Here is a 15,422-nt window from a genome sequence, read left to right as displayed (position 1 = left end):
TGATTCTCTCACTATTCTAAATAGACAACTAAACAAAATAACATGTAATTTACTAGAGGTTCTGATAAAATGTAATATATATATATATATATATATATATATATATGTTTTTTTTGTGTGTTTTTTGTTTGTTTTTTTATCTGTTTGAATGGATGATTCAATGACTCATAAAAACTTCAGTTGTTTCATTACAGGATGAATCAACAAATCTTTTGAATGAATGATGCAATGACAAATACATTTTTAACAGTCACTTGTCGCCACCTATTGGTGTAAAAAAAGTATTGATGCAATCTTTATTTAAAGCATCAAGTTACATTCATAAGGGGATTTACTCTATTTTGATCGCTATAGACATCAGCGTTTTATATCCGAACTATAAACTTTTATCAGGACGTCTGTGATCATTTCAGCAGCAGCACCAACCCAGATTTGAATGTTCTGCTGTGATTTTGTCAAAGATTTAATAGACATAGCCGAATCAATGTCATTTAATCGTGCAGCTCTACATTACAGCTAGATACCAACATGAATGATTATAATTATTAATAATTATGTAGTATATACGTCATTTGCTAAATCACAATGTAAGTTGAAGTATTAATGATGAATGATGAATAAGCTGATGGCATTAATACTGTACATCGTCACTGTAGTAGGCTATTACCATAGTCATCGGCTTAGCACTTCCACTCTTTAAATTTTATTGAACTTTTAATTCCTTGAAGTTTTTTTTCTTTTTTTCTTCTATGTACTCCTTTGTTTACCTTTTTCTTTTTAGTAGTATTATTTTTTACATATTTGTATGAAAATAAAATGCTGCCATGGTACTTATTTATTTCATATTTTGGCAGAAATTGCATTCCATTCTGATGTGCTTGCGTTAAGTTTTTCTTTGTTTGTGTTCAATTTTTCTCGTGTTGTTAGGGGTCTATTATATTTTTACCACACAAATGTTATGCTTATCTGACTGTCAGTTGCTTGAGGAAAAACAATATATAATCATTGTATAATGATATAAATCATTGTTCTAAGATAAAAAGCGATATAGTCACTGATTGTATTACTGTAAACATTTATTTCATGATTATTATTTCAAATAATGAATCTCTGGTCTATTGCCGTTTTTCATTTAGATCAGACATTGGTTGTGATTTTTGCATTTTAATTATAAAAGAAGGATACATGTTAATGATAAATTAACACACTGAAAATGATGGCTCCCTATCTTTTAGAATGGCACACATTTATATCTGATCTCTGCACAGTACAGGCTACACTCTGATAAATCCAGTCCCTCTATCATGAAATATGCATGCTAATGACCCAAGGGTGTCTGTCTCCCTAATTAATGACACCAGCACGTCCGTCAGTCTTATTCACTTACACTGTATGATGTGTGAAATCTCATTTTAAGTCCTTGAGAGATTTTTCACTTCATATTCTATTTACAGATCTATACAAACCCACCTGGACCAGCCAGCTGTACCCACCATATTTCCCCATTGTGAAAAAGAACAGTGGTTAATCTGTAAAAATCTGTATACATATGTTCAAACAAAAGAGTTTCAGCTGTTTACAGATGTGCTCTGAACAGTTCACAACAGAGCCATGTCTCTGACTCCTGGGGCCTGTTTCAGAAAGGAGGTTCAACCAACTCTGAGTTAAAACTTGAACTCTGAGTTGACTTACCCTGAGATGGGAAACTCTGAGTTTTCGGTTACAGAACAGCTGAAATGAGTTAGTTCAATCAACTCTGAGTTGACCTACTCTGAGTTAAGCGCGTGCACCACAACTATAAAAAGCCATTATCAATGGAGCACAGATATTATGAGTCACCATGGTAACAGCGCCAGACAAAAAGAGGTCTGCACGTTTCTCACCTTTACATTTTAATTAGTTATACAATGTTGGGTGTAATTAATTACCAAGTAATCTAAATACTGCAATTTAATTAAAGGGATTACTCTTAATTATTCTGTAATTTAAAGTAAAATCTGATGTAATTGCATTAGACTATAGAACAATTCTGTATATTTAACATACATTTTTAAAAGGTATATTTTTTATGTAACCTTCTCCCTCTACACACTTTGGTCAATTCAAGAATAATTCATGCAATTGTATATTGTTTATTTGAAAGCATTAAAAGTGCAGTTTCTTGTCTCTCGTTGTATTGTTCAAGTGGTTGAGGTTGATATGGGATTTAGTAATTAGTAATAAGTAGACCTTCATCTAATTACACTGTTGAAGATGTAATTTGTAGTTAGTAATACAAGTAACTTACTCAACTGTTATAATATCAGAGGTGAAAGAACAGTATGTTATTCAACCTAATTTTAATTTTCATGTAGGGGCAATCCTGCAGGCATTAAAAGAACATGGCAGCAGCTGAAAATGAAATATAAAAACATAATTCAATCAAGTAAGGCTTGAGCATATCATGGGTGTAGGCTACCTGACTTTACATTTGACATAAATAACTAAATAGCATCCAGTGTCAAGCAGTGCAGCAGCATTTTTAGCTGAGGGAATTCCTGGACGGACTTCAGAGCCAGTCACTCCCGAAGATCCATGGGCCTTCATAAAATGTAAGAGGTTTACATGTGTCATTTTTTATAGGCTATTTTTGATATTTCCATTTATTTTACTTTGGGTTGGTTTTTTTGTTGGTCCCAACATATTCTGATGGTAATATCTGTCTTTTGGAGCCTCCTGTCCCAACAGAACCCCAGGCAGTTGTAAGTAGCCTATCAATACACCAGAAATTGTGTTATAAAGTTATACTCAACCAAATGCTCATCTTCACATGACAATGAGGATTCTGCTGCCACAGAGAGGTAATGTTAATATTATGTGTCTACACATCACACAATCTACACATTCAGATTTTTTTTCACATATTTATGTGGAGTAGCCTATAGAATATAAGTTTATATCCAAGTATAAACGGGTATTCTTCTGTTGCACAGATGAACATAGTTCAGTGATTTTCAGTAAATGCCACAGTTTAATTCAGTAGAATTTGTTTACAACTACATTATGTAACTCTAATCTACTACTGTATTTTCATTTGCCAGTTAAGGAGTTATATAGACTTCATCTTATATATAAAAAAAAAAAAAAAAAGAAAGCAGTAAAAATAGCAATATTTTATTTATTATTTTTATTAATAAAAATGTACTGAAAGAATGAATGAGGTGTTTAAACACCACTTCCTCTTTAAAAAAGGGGAGGAGACCGAATTAAACTCTGCATGGGTTTACCGAAGAAAACCTGCTGCCGACCAGGTTAGGTTCACAGAGTAAGTTACTATGGTAACTGACTCTGAGTATAAGTTACCTCTCTTTCAGAAACAGGCTTGACTTACTCTGCTTTCTCAGGTTTAACATACCTCCCATTCTGAAACAGAAAACTCAGAGTTTCCCCTCATTTCAGGGTTAACATACTCAGAGTTTTCACTTAACCTCCTTTCTGAAACAGGCCCCTGTACTCAGGGCTAAAATAAACCTTAGATTTACTATGATAAATGTGTTTTGTAAATGAACCATTCCAAGGTTTTTGTTTGGGTGCTTCCTGCCAATGAGGTACTCAGAGTCCAAGTGCACACGGCCAGTGCAATAAATCCATTCATTCAGATTCAGGGTGACGCTAATTCATCTCACTGCTTATTTTTATGTAGACCAGAATAGCATGCAAATGCCTGATTACACATAATATTTGTCATATGCAATACTGAACACCATGCGCAGGGTAGTCTGAGACATATAAGAGTGCCATGGTAGTTTGAGTGTTTAATCATTCCATTTCGAGTATAGAAGTCGTGTTTAACTTGTGCACTCTATTTGCCTAAATAACTTATTTATTCAGTCACATGTTATATTAGGTGTCTTAAGCTATGTAGTTGCATCACAAAATAAGTATTTTTGTGTTGATGTTGTATTGCAAAACACTTTTGCTGCTATTGAGGTGAGACGCACTGAAAACAATGATTTTAGCTGCTTGTTCAAATTGCTTGGTTAAAATGAGCTTAAGCAACACAATTGCTATACATTTTGTCCTAACTTAATTTGATTGTGTTCAGTCTGCTTAAATATGTGTAAAATGTAAGTTACTTAATCCGTTTGTGTTGGATTAACTGGAACTGGGCGGTGCTTGTTAGTTCCATTGGGAACCAGTGGGTTACCATTGTGGAGAAGAGTGGATCATTGGCTGTGGACTGATTCAGATACTTTTAACTGTTTTTGGCTAAAGGAGCAGGCCTATATCTTAGCATTTAAGATGCTAATAAGTGCTATTATAGTGCTAATAGCTAGTCCATCAATTCAGTTGTGTGACAATAAAATAAATCAAATCTTATTGGATGAATGTATAAATGAATTTGAATGCCTGAATCATGTTAGGGAGCTTTACAAAATTCACTTTGAGGAAAAGGCTTCTGGGGGGAGTTTGGCTCGAGGTCATGGTGCAAAGGACCCTAGGTTGATTTTACTCTGAACCATCCCTTTAATTGGGTCACTTAAAATGAATTAATTCCATGATGTTGAAGTTACATGAACAAATTATGTTTGTATAACTTTGATTCATTGATTCATGTGGGACCGATGTTCACTATTAAATCATGTAAATCCAACACACTTTTTGGTTTGGTGGGTTAATGGTTAAGAGAAGGGTAAACAGTGTTATAATAGATGTAATTACATACATTAATTACAGCTGTAATTACGTGCAGGTATTTTTTAAATATAAGTGAAATAAAAAAATAAAAAATGTGTACACAATAAGTGCATTATATCAAATGATTGATTTAAATGTTAGTACATAGTAGTTAAAGACACCCTAAGTAAAGTGGTAGGCTACCTTTTATTATTCTATTTATCCATACATAAATGACAGGGGATGATTAACGTAACTTAGGAACAAGCGCAAATTCAATGAATAACCATGGAAACCATGTCTTATGTGAATTGAGTTTTTTTGTCTTGTGTGCTTTTTTTTTTTTTTTTTTTTAAGGAAGAAAATGCAAATTTGATCAAAATTTAGATTTTTTTTTGTTCAGTCAATGTGTGACTTAGTGAGTCTCCTGCATAATATTCCCACAGAAAATGACATCATGGAAAACTGAGTACATGGTCTACATCTGATCGTATGTAGTTTGTGTCTGTGGTGGAACCAAAGCCCTCATGGGAAGCTTCTGTCAGTCTCCACCCTCCCTCAGTATAGGTTATTGTGGTGCATTGCAGAGTCTGATGACTCACCCACAGGTTTCACTGATCACAGGAAATTGAAGGGTGTGAACACATGATTTATTAACAGTAGCATTTAAAACCAGTGCATAAATAATAGGAAACTGATGTTACAAGTCATCCAGGACTGGGAGCATATTGAAAAGCTGGTAAATACAAATGTGTATAGCTATACACAATTATTTTCCAAGAAAAGTGTTCAACTGAAGATCAAAAAAATAAAAAAAAATAAAAAAACGACCAACCCCTTGAAGAGCAAACAACATACCACAAACAACTCCCACCTCTTGCAATATGTCTAACACCTCTAATTTTTCAGTTCAGATTGTTACCATGACACTGCGGCTTTGGTTAACTGCACTTGAATGCTTCAGTTAGTTAAAGTAAGTGCGACCACAGTGCATTGACAGAGTTCAGTGTATCCACGGCAATATCATATTCAAGCCCAACTGGGTAATAATCCCACAGAGGAGAATCAGCAAACTGGCCTGTCTAGCCTCCTAGCTCATTAGTCTCTGTGCATTAATTAAGGAAACATATTCCATCCTCACACTGCCTGGGTGACAGGGATTGTAATGCCATTAAGTGATTCACTCCCTTTCTTATTCCACTCTGATGCTTTTTCAACATTATGTGTAAGGTTATTGAATCTAAAAACATGTTTCGGTATTCACACAAGAATCACGTCAGAATGGCATGACGAGGTTAGGATTAGGGTTTGGTGTGAATGGAGAAGACGCTTACGTTGACTGATGGTTAGGTAGAATCAGGTCATAGGAAACGGTCTCAATCACTCTTTCTGATGGGCAGTGAGTCATCCAGCTCTACGTCACTGAACAGTGACTACTCTTCGTGCATGTGAACGAGAGAGAGAGAGAGCGCGCGCAGGGGGGAGGGGGCCTTGTAGATGTGTTTGCATTATGGTAGCCTATGTAACTGCTGAATTCAGTATGACCCAATGCAATAATAAGTTAGACAAAATCTTTAGTTTAACAAAAACAGACGTCCAGTATAACGATAAACACCTATGCAAATGTTTCAAAGACAAATAGTTCAGATATCTTTCATTGTGTGCAGGATAAACCGTAAATGCTGGATCTCATGTGTCGCTTTAGTTTCACTAGAAAGCATGAAATTAATAAAGCGTAGAGCGACATCTTGTGGACATAGCAATCAATTGTTTGACCTCGTCCATGGAGTCCTGTCATTTAGAACTGACATCAAATACATCCCTCCACCATTATTTTTAATATCTAATATTAACTAACTAAATAATAAAGATGAATTATTAATAATAATAATAATAATAATAATAATTAGTAATAGTAGTAGTCCAGAGGGGGTACTATTTAGAGCTGGAGTTGATTGTCACTCTTGAGCTCCTCCTTTAGAGACAGGCAAGCAAATATGTTTAATCCTTACCAAGCTGTGCAACTTTATTAAGGATAATGTGAACTCGTGAAATTTGTTTTCATTCGGTCATTGATGGCTAAATACCCATCTTGTTACTTACAGAATATGCCTCATGACTAATTTTTGTCAAAGCAGAAATTGGCATATAGGCCTATAACATTTATTTTGTTGTTGTTGTTGTTGTTGTTATAGCGAGACCTGCTCCAAAAACACAATTTATTAGGCTACTGACATGACGAGAATATTCATCTTGTAAAAATATGTGATGGTAAACATAATTTAATGTTCGTTAATCCATCCATTCATCTCCAAACCGTTTATCCAAGATCACATGGATGCTGGAGGACGGATGGCCAGTCCATCACAGGACTCGCACAAAGACACACGCATTCGCTCTCTCATTTACACCTATATGGACAATTTAGTGTCTCCAATTCACCTATGCTGAATGTTTTTTGGATTGTGGGGGAAACCAGAGCACCCGGAGAAGCCAACACAGGGAAAACTTCACAGAGAAAGGCTTCCTGGCTCAGCCGGGACTTATACAGAGGATCTTTTTCCTCTGAGGCAACAGGCAACAGGCCTTTAGTTTCATAGCCACACTGTGCCGTTCCCATATTTTAATAATTATGTGTAAAACTTTTTAATAAACAAAAATTTGTGCACCTTTAATTAAGAAAGCTAAAAGATCAGACCACTTTACTTAAATTGCTTGGAGAACTACAAAATTCATTATGGAGAGTTGCTCTATCCTACCAAACAAGGAACTTAATTCCAGGTAGGTCCAGGGTTATTACCCCTGCAACCAGTACCCAACCAATCCTACAAAACTTTGTAAAGTTACCTTTCAAACTGGAACTTGTGTTGCATTCCCCTTAGCTATAGGGGACGCAGCGTCTCGTTCACCTTCTCAGGGAACCATGGTTACATGCATAACATGAGACGTTTTTTTATTAAATTTTTATAATTGATGTAGGTCAGGTGTGTCAAACTCAGTTTCTGGAGGGCCACAACCCTGCAGAGTTTAGCTTCAACCCTAATTAAACACACCTGATCCAGCTAATCAAGGTCTTCAGGATTACTAGAAACTTCCAGGCAGGTGTTTTTGGAGCTGGTTTGAGCTAAACTCTGCAGGACAGTGGTCCTCCAGGACTGGAGTTTGACACATATGATGTTATACTGAAAATTACATTTCATCATGGGACATTTCTAATGAAATACAGTTGATTAATATTAAACCCGGAGATCTGGGGCTCGTTCTTCGTACGTCGCTAACTCAGTTAGCTGGATTTGATTGTTGACGATTTGGCATGATCTTGGATTGTTTGGTTCTTCGACGCTCATCCTGGACTTGCTGTCATAGCAACAGGTGCGCAAACTTGAACCTGCTCGGGAGCAGGCTTATTTCATGTAAACAGGATTAGATCCCGGCTTCATAAGCGGAGCTGATACGGGAAGTCCAGCGCAGCGCGATAGTGCACTTTCTGAGATTGAATTTTTTTCTCGTGACTCGTGAGATTGTCGTTTACATTATTAATTTGTTGGAAACGCACATTATTTTCGACTTGTCGGAGTCGGGCTTTAACTACAGCACAAACTGTTTGCATTGCCCTAAGATTATTTGCGAGTGGCTCTTTCCTTTACACTATTGGAGCAGAGAACTTGATGGAAAGTGCCGTCTGTCGTGTCATTCGGAGTTTACCTGGCGCTTTTAGGTTTAAAAAACAGTTTTAGGTTTTTAAGACCCAATGTTGTAAAGCAGTTTTTTTAAAGCAGTTTTTTTTTTTTTTTTTTTGCTATCATTTTTTATGAAGATCATGCAATCATGACCATGCCGATTACAGTATGTCACTCAGGCTTCACTAACGTCATTGGTACCATAGACTATAGGCTTCCATAGACTGCCATCAAGGCCTCAATGAAGGGGATTATGTGAACAGAAAGGGGGTTCACAATGTAAATGTGCAGCCCAGTTACTATTGGGAGTCTTAATATTCCAGATTAGTAATATTATATCAAATAAAAAAAGTCAGTTGACTAAAATCTTCCATATCACAAATGTGAAAGCAAAATGGCCAGGATCTGTGCATGACTTAAGAATTTTCAGAAATTCACATGTATGCACATTATTTGAAAGTGGAAAGTTCCACAATTAAATATCAAGCTCACTGTATTACATACACTTATGCTGATCCTAACAGAACTGCATTTCTTCATAGGTGATTATGCATGTTCCTGCCTGCAGACAGGTGTTTATGACCCCATTCCCTGACCCAAACCAGTTACAATGCAGTAGCCAGGACAAGGGCACACAATGAAATGAACTTTGGCTAACTAAAGGGAAGATTTCAGTGTCTGATAAGTCTGAGGTTTGCACACCTGACAGGGCCTGTGACATTGCTGCATGTGCCATATTACACAACATTGCCCCCAAAAAAAAAACTTTTCATTATAATATAATGAAAAGTTTAATAAAAGACCAATATACTTAGTTCCTTGAGTTTTATTTCAATTGTTCTTTGTAAAGAAAAGCCAGTGTTCAAGTGCCTGCAACAAGAGATATTAGACACATGCCTCATGCAACAAATAAAAAGGAAAAGTTGTCTATCCACTGCCCACCTGTAGGCCTATGTCTCCTCTGTCTGTGCAGACTCTTCTGTAGGCCTTTCTGTAGATGTGGAATCCTGACACTTATATTGCAGCCATAAAGCATACAAGTATAAATTAAGTAAAGTTATTTATGCACTTGCAGGTAGGCTAGTTCCTCCATATGACAGTTATCTGAGAGGGTTTATTCACTGTCCAGTGAAATGGAAACAAATGGACATTACAAAGTCTTATACTTTCTTTCCTTTGGAAAGTTATAAAAAAAATGTCCACTTACTGCACATATTTCAGCCACCACTTTCTTGGGAACAGATACAAGTGTTGGTGTATTATGTAAAAGTGCACAAAAGAGGAAAACACAATGTCATTATATGAACTACACTCTGGAAAAATATTTTTACATTAATATAAGTTTATTAGTTTTCACTTTCACAAGTCAAAGCAATTCATCATTACTCAAGATTTAACAGTTGAAATGACTATACAGCCTTAATTTAATGCAGCAAAAATTATTTTACAGTGTAGGCTACTAAGATCTTTTCTTCTTTTTTTTTTTTTTGCTCAGCCTTTTTCTTGGTTGCTTTTATAAACAGCCAACCATTTATTTAACAGTGTCTTTTATAAAAGAGACTATAATATAACAAAAAAATTACCATTATGTAGAATATTTTTGTACTTCACTTTTATTTGTTCCCATGTTGGTGACTCTGACATTACAATGAACAAAGTAATTATGCAATTATTCAAATACAAAAATATAGGCTAATAAGTGATAAAAAAAACATCTAACATGGCCACTTCTAACGGATTTAAATTGTCTGCTACTTTTTGCCAGCCCTCTCTCCTGGCTTTTGCAGACTTTGAGGTGTTCCCTGGCGGTTTGCATTAAAACATTAAAATTCCGAATAAACTTCGACTATTAGTTCTTGCTCTGCTGAGGAGAAAAACTGAGCGCGCTCTTTGGCCATGCTGAACAGCCAATAGCAGCGTTGCTGATCAATGTTTCTACTATCGATACATATCCCCTTTTAAGCCAGCGCATGAACGCGCAGTTATCTCAGATAACTCAATCCAGCGATACTAATCCTATCCGGCAAGTGTGTTCGAAGAACCGAGTTAGCCAGATCATGATTAGCACGATGATATTATCTTGGATGTGTCATTTGATCTCGGATGTAATAAGCAACGTACGAAGAACGACCCCCTGGACTGGAGGGGTGTTTTTTTTTTTTTTTACAAAGGTATTGATTTGTCAAGACTAAATAAGAATTTAAAATGTTACAAAAATACATAGGCCTATCCTTTTTTTCTTCTCCGGTCAGATGTTGTTTGGAAGCCATATAGCCAAATGTCAAGACTCATGTCATTATCTGCCACAATGCATGATGTCCGAGTTTTAGACTTTGTTTAGCCAATTAAATAATGATAAAAAAAAATGTTTATCAAAACTCAAATAGAATAGTACTCAAAGCTTTATGTCACATTCACAGTCTGTCATTGTCCTGTCTGCACTACAGTTCCCAGAATCCTCCTTGTTTCCACACCTGAACTCACTCCCTTCATTACCCACCTGTTCATCATCATTATCTGCATCACCTGTCTTGTGTTCATCTGTGTGTATTTAAGTTCCTGGTTTTCACTCTTCACTTGTTGGTCAATGTTAATGTTTATGTTTGGTTTAATCTATGCTCTGAGCACACGCTCCCTGCTTCTTGTATTTGCTATATTGAGAATTAAAACCTTTGATTTATCATCTTCGTGTTCGCCTCCTACTTCATCTACCCAGAACCTGACAGATTGACCGACCCAAAAAATGGATTTTCCAGCAGTGAAGATCCTCCTTCTCTCCCAGGAGGATCAGTCCCTTGAGGCCCACACACAGCGGTATTTGGACTTAGTACCATATGTTCATTATGATGACACCAGCCTCTGTGTGTTCTTCCGGGCAGGTCTCAACGCTGAGACCAAAGCACGCCTTCCTCGGGGGAATTTCGCGGAGTATGTGGAGTGGGTGCTGTGGCATAATGGGTTTTCATTCACTGTTGGGCTCTGCGACAGCGTTGATGAATCTCATCCAGCCGAGCCTGCACTTCACGCCAGTCCAGCCGAGCCCACACTTCACGCCAGAGCTGCCGAGACCAAGGCAGTATGCGTCGTGCCCGCCGCCCCTGAGACTGTGAGCGTCATGCCCGCCATGCCTGTGACTGACAGCGTCGTGCCCGCCAAGCCTATGTCCGAGGTTGATGATTTCTCCGATCTCCCTCCTCTCATCGGCCCTGACGAGCCAGAGTCGGTGAGCATCGTTCTCCCCGAGCCAGAGTGCTCAAAGCCCTCTTCGCCGCTGGTCCCGCCCAGCACAGAGCCTTCACCGCTGGTCCCGCCCAGCACAGAGCCTTCACCGCTGGTCCCGCCGCCCAGCGCCGAGCCCTCATCGCTGCCCAGCGCCGAGCCGTCCCCATCAGCCCAATCAGAGACTGTTTTTAGCCATCCTTCTCCTGTACCCGGGACTTTCCCCAAGTATTTTTTTTGGGGGGGCCATATGCCTCCGTCCTGGCCACCGAGGGACCACGGCCGCCCGAAGGGTCCGCACCGCCATAGCCACCTCCTCAACCTGCACCGCCTTGGTCCTGTCTTCTACCTGCGCCGCCTTGGTTCTGTCTTCTGTCTGCACCGTCGTGATCACCTCCTCCTCTGTCTGTCCTGCCACCATCCTGGAGTCCGTCCTTCTGAACCGGTTCCTCCTTCCCATCACGGACTCCAGGTCGCCTCCTACTTCATCTACCCAGAACCTGACACTTTACACAAAACCTGTAAAATACACGTGTTGTCCAAAAGTCTGAGACCACTAATGAAAATTGTTTACTTATTTCTGATTTAATATGGAGCCATGAGCACAACAGGGTATGGTTGTCCTTCCATGAAATGCCCGTTATTCGATGGATCAAAATGGAGGACCTATCTGAATTTTGACCTTTAGGCAGTGATCAGTGTTTTTAGTAGGTGGGTCAATGACGTGACGCCTAAATTTTCTGTCCGATTGCATTTTTTTCAGGCAAAAACGGGTTTAAATGCATAAAAATATACTGTTTATTTGTAGTACCTCTCCCATGTATGTACTCACTTTAACTTTTCAAAAACCTTTACTTATTTTTTTATTTTTTGGGGGTTATTTAAAGTGTCAAAAACATCATGTGGTGCGACCGTCCGGCCATAACTTCTGTTTTGAAAACGTCTTTGAAATTACTCTGTATTTATTCAAATGTATATTCTGCACTATTTGGCATGATTTCCAAAATGTTTTGTAATCCTTTAAAGAAATTCAAAGCATTTGTATTTATATTTCCATCATAATATACAAACAAACTTTGTCCGATGATGTCCATTTTATGAAATATCATGTGGTGCGACCATCAAGGAACTACCATTTTGGGACTTTTATGTTGAAAACTATTCAAACACAGGAAGTTACATCATAAACCAATTTACCAAGGACCCATGGAAGCAGCAAGCAGGTTTGTAATTATCTCAAATTGGAAAACAAATAAACCTTTGTAATGGTTGGTATGTAGTTGCCACATTTGGATGTCATGTGGTATGACCTCAAAAAAATTTAATATTAAAGTTATTTCTACAAATATATATTTTTATTATAAATTGCATAGTGACCTTTTTTGGCAAGCTAGCTTGTTTTGTTTAGGTGGCCAATTCTGTGCCTGTAAATTTTAACTGAATTTGAAAATATCATGTGGTGCGACCAAATATCATGTGGTGCGACCACTGCAGACTGTTTTCCATGATAGATATATGTCCTAGATTGGCAGTTTTATGCTTTTATATTCAATTGACGGTTTATATAAAAAAAGTACTTTACTTTAGTATCATTTGGAAGAGTTTTATGCAATTTGGGATATTTTTTTATATATTTCAGACAGTCTATGTTTACTCTTTGTACAATATGAGAAAAATGCAAAAAAAAAAAAAATGAGAGCATGTAATTTCAGTTTAGTAATAATGCATTTACTAGTAGTGTATTTATTATTGCCTATTTATTTAAAACTATTTTAATCTATTTTACCAGATGCCACTGTCAAGCAAAACAATTCTGAACCTGCAACAAGAGTACCTTGATAGGAGAAGAGTGAAATATTATTACAGTTTAAAATATCTGTTTTCTATGTGAATATATAGTAAACTGTAATTTTTTCCCATGATCAAAGCTGAATTTTCAGCATCGTTAATCCAGTCTTCAGTGTCACATGATCCTTCAGAAATCATTCTAATATGTAACCCTGCCACAAAACCACTCAATGGGTCTATGTCACATGGGTCAGTTTTTTGAAATTGAGATTTATACATCATATGAAAGCTGAATAAATAAGCTTTCTATTGATGTATGATTTGTTCAGATAGAACAATATTTTGCCGATACAACTGAAAATCTGGAATCTGAGGGTGCTACAAAATCGAAACATTGGAAAAATCGCCTTTAAAGTTGTCCATTTATGTTTGCGATATTGCTCTATTCACTCACAAAAATAAATGTTTATACATTTATGGTAGGACATTTACAAAATATAAAACATGATCTTTATTTAATATCCTAATGATTTTTGGAATAAAAGAAAAATCTATAATTTTGACCCATACAATGTATTGTTGGCTATTGCCACAAATACCCTGTGCGACTTGTGTGACTGGTTTTGTGATCCAATGATTTGCTGCTCAAGAAACATTTCTGATTATTATCAATGTTCATATTTTTGTGGAAACTGTGATACATTTTATATGTCAGGATTATTTGATGAATAGAAAGTTCAAAAGAACAGCATTTATTTGAAATAGAATCTTTCGTAACATTATAGCCTGCGCCTGAATGTGACACTGAATGTGTCTTTGATTAATAAAAGTATGAATTACTTGTTGTTACCAAATGTTACCTGTATACAATACTTTTATGAAATAATTTATATCTATAACATTATTATTTGTTAGAAAGAAATTCTAAGTCAAGTTAAATTAAATGGTACACTTGTGTTTGTGATGTGATTTTTATTTTACATTTTTTTTTATAAAATGTTTATGTTCAGGAAAATTCTGTGAAATTTGTAAAAAATCTGGTTTAAATAATTTTTTTTTGTATAAAATGTATTGTTCATTGATCTCTTTAAATAGATTTTTAACTATATAAGGTCTTCGTGTCATTTGGAGCAACCACTGATCATGTGGTGCGACCAATAAAAGCAATCACTGTATTCAATTTAAAATAAAATATCTTGTTTCTGTGGCTGAAATATGAATCACTGATACAGTATGCTTTAGTAAATTACATTTTTAAAACATTTCTATCAGTTTTATGTGATTTACAGGAAAAATAAGTATGTTAACTAGATTTAAGAAGGCAACTCAGAAATTATAGAACAAAAAATGAGATCATTATTTACAAAAACTCAAAAGAAATGCAAATACTTGGTTTCTAAACACTTTAATTACTAAGAACTTGTAAAAAAAAAAATGTTTAAGCATGTTAAGGAAATTAATTAATTTTAAAATAAATCATGGTCGCACCACATGACATTTTTTAAGGCTACGGACAATTCATCTAGATGAAAAAACACTAAAATCCCTTAAATACATTTTTTTTTAAATGAATTTAGGTGTACACAGCATCCTTAATGTTTGAACAATTGCAACAGGTATTATTTTTCCTTGTATTTTAAAATTGGCCTGTTGAAAATCCTTATACGTCATTCACCCAGGTACGATCTACAATATTTCACGTCCAAAACTTTCAGCTGTGCACGTGTGTTTGCTGTTTCCACAACACCACTAGAGTGCGTGATAGACCTGTGCTTGATATAGCCTCTTTTTTCTTTTATTGAAATCGTCAGTCGTTTTACTGGCTGGTTTGCATCTGGTTTTACTGAGCAACAGTGCTTTGGTCAGTGGACGGTCATTATGTTCTACTAATTATTAAAAGATGATGTAAAAATGATTTACATCAACAGAATATTTGATGTTCTTTGTCTAAGGAAGACATCCATAAAAGAAAGGGATGATCCGCCCATTTTCAACGGAGTCCAATGAAATGATCCTGTAAATGACGACACCTAGCCAAACTCAAATCACGTTTTACTTCATCCAATCAGCAGCGAAAGG

Source organism: Leuciscus leuciscus (assembly GCF_965113295.1).
Source record: "Leuciscus leuciscus genome assembly, chromosome: 14".
NCBI lineage: Eukaryota > Metazoa > Chordata > Actinopteri > Cypriniformes > Leuciscidae > Leuciscus > Leuciscus leuciscus.
This window is presented reverse-complemented; position numbering follows the sequence as displayed.